At 34.4% G+C, this 2,371-nt stretch overlaps 1 long non-coding RNA gene across 1 annotated transcript; it reads left to right on the forward strand.

Annotated features, from left to right (window-relative positions):
• The first annotated feature begins 209 nt into the window (after nucleotides 1-209).
• LOC109368776 lies at nucleotides 210-1,795 on the forward strand. The gene is made up of 3 exons (XR_002117106.1): nucleotides 210-357; nucleotides 1,325-1,359; nucleotides 1,436-1,795. It is a non-coding gene; the product is annotated as an uncharacterized LOC109368776 (long non-coding RNA).
• The last annotated feature ends 576 nt before the right edge of the window (nucleotides 1,796-2,371 follow it).

The raw sequence follows: 2,371 nt of genomic DNA on the forward strand, positions 1-2,371 counted from the left end.
CTCTGAGAAACTCCTTACATTTCTCTACTTGAAATATTGATGAGAAACTCTTAGAATAGCACATCGTACTTCATGAGAGTATTGCAAAACTACTCACACCTAAAATAGTCCTCAAGTTCAAACATTACAAAGGTTTTTAAGAATAGCAAGAAATAGTACTTAAGAGAGCTAGTGCCATTGGTATGACTCTTATTTCAGAGTCTCCTTGATGAGGTTCTCCTTCAACATAGATTGTTCTCAGCTGCCCTGCTGCTGCAGCACACCTGGCGCATAAGATACCCACAGCTTGGGGAACCCTTCCAGTTCTGCCTACCAGAAGAACAAAGGGTTCATTGTCAGCTGCTCAATCTGAACGAGGTAGGTGAACAAGGTACGTGATCTCACAGGTCTTTACGCAGATGGGCAAGATTTCTTTCATGCAATTTGTCAAGAATGACTTCCAAAGGTGAGATAGGCAGCAAAGAATTGTTCAGATTTCAACCAAAACCAAGCTAAATCATTAGTTCTTAAATCACTTTGAAAGCTTCCTCTTCCACTTTTCCATCAGAATACACAATATGTAGCACATGTTATTAATTTCTATTGTGCGTCCTGGCATTCATCATTGGCTTACGAAGCGACTACTGTTTTAGACTACAGTATAGAAAAAAATCAGTATTATAGTGAGTCCTTAACCAATTTTAGAAGCAATCTGTAGCCAACTTTTGGTTTGTTTGTTTTCATGGGTTGAAAACAGATTCTCCATAAAGTCAATTTTGCTGATTTTTTTATAGAGAATCTCAATTATAAACCATTAGCACAATTTTAAGAAATTTACGTACATTTTAGTGGACTAACTGAATCGTATAGGATTCTCCGCATGGATCCTAGCTCCTTTATTTTCATATTTGGGTGCACATAATAAGGAGAATGGCATTTTTCATATTTTGTTTTTACAGAGCTTAATAATAAAAAAAACAAAGATTTCTCATTTAGTCAATCCATTTGAGGTAGTTTTTAGAAATCTATGTAGATTTAAAGAAAATAATTCTGTAGATTTAAAAAGGTGCTCAGAAGATCCATGCAGAAAAGCTCTGGTAAAGCCAAATAGCAGGTCATCTTCTAACAATTTTACAAGACTTTTTACTACTACTTTTCAATCACAGTAAGCATACTGATGCCATTCAGATATAGCCCTAGCCTTTGCCTCAGACTAAAATATGGAATGTGAAAAGTTGACTTCACAAATGTTAGTAGTCTACGTTTATCTTTTTTTTTCATTCATTTTCATAGCCTTTACTCATCTAAGCTTTTTTTTTTTCTTTTTTTTTTCCCCTGCTTTCAGGAAATACCAATTTTCAGAATACCAATTCCAGTGAGGTTAAGTATGTTAAATGTGTTTAATGTGTTTTTCTAAGACAACTAATTCAAAACACTAAGAAGAATCTAATTGCAGGTGAAGACATATAGAAGCAGAAAGCTTTGAGAATATCACAAGTTTGCAACCTGGGAAGATTAAAGAAAGCAGTCATAGAAAAGTGAACCTTGGAAGATCATCAAGTTCATCCTCTTGTTGAAAAAAGGATGGATTAGATGATTTAGCGCCCTGTCTAATGGCATCTTGAAAACCCCCAGTGATGAGGATTCTGCCATGTCTTTAGGGCAGTTCTTCCAGCAATGGATGGTTCTCAGTGCAAATAATTTCTTTCTCATATGTATGTTTGGAAGTAAGTTTACTGCTTATTTGTACTAGAATCTATCCAAAGTAGGCCTGAAAAAATAATTTCAATAAATACAAACGGGATAATTGTAATCACAAATTTAAAAAGTGCATATTGAATGTTGTTCATGTAATTTTTTTTATGTCTAACGGTACAATTTAAAATTTTAAGATCTTGGCAGGTTTTTGAGTTTTTTTGGTCCTTTAATCCTTCCTGCCTTTTGTTAAAATTACAAATGACACAACTTTGATAGCCCTGTCAAATTACTGTCATTACTTACATTGTCTTTAATGATTACCAGTGCAGTGTGGTGAATTAAGAAATTACACTACAGGGATATAACTGAACTAAGGTTCTAAACACATATGTCTAAGTAACAGTGATTCTCTTTTGCAATGATTAGGCTTTAGTTACAAGACTTTTCATACCTTATAGACCCAAATATCTGCACTGTAAGACAGAAGATATTACTGTATATTGATGAAGCATGACATCCTCTCATATCACATATCTAGTCTAGTTGCTCTCTACTAGGAAACCATGAACAGAGTTGGTTGCATTTATGAAAACCATAACAAGCGGACAACAAAAAATGCCCATACAACCAAATCACCCACATGATCACCTATTGCTTCTTAAATTATAACCTGTACATGTATAAGCAAAATAGA

The sequence above is a fragment of the Meleagris gallopavo genome, chromosome 8 (assembly GCF_000146605.3).
Source record: "Meleagris gallopavo isolate NT-WF06-2002-E0010 breed Aviagen turkey brand Nicholas breeding stock chromosome 8, Turkey_5.1, whole genome shotgun sequence".
In the NCBI taxonomy this organism is placed as follows: domain Eukaryota; kingdom Metazoa; phylum Chordata; class Aves; order Galliformes; family Phasianidae; genus Meleagris; species Meleagris gallopavo.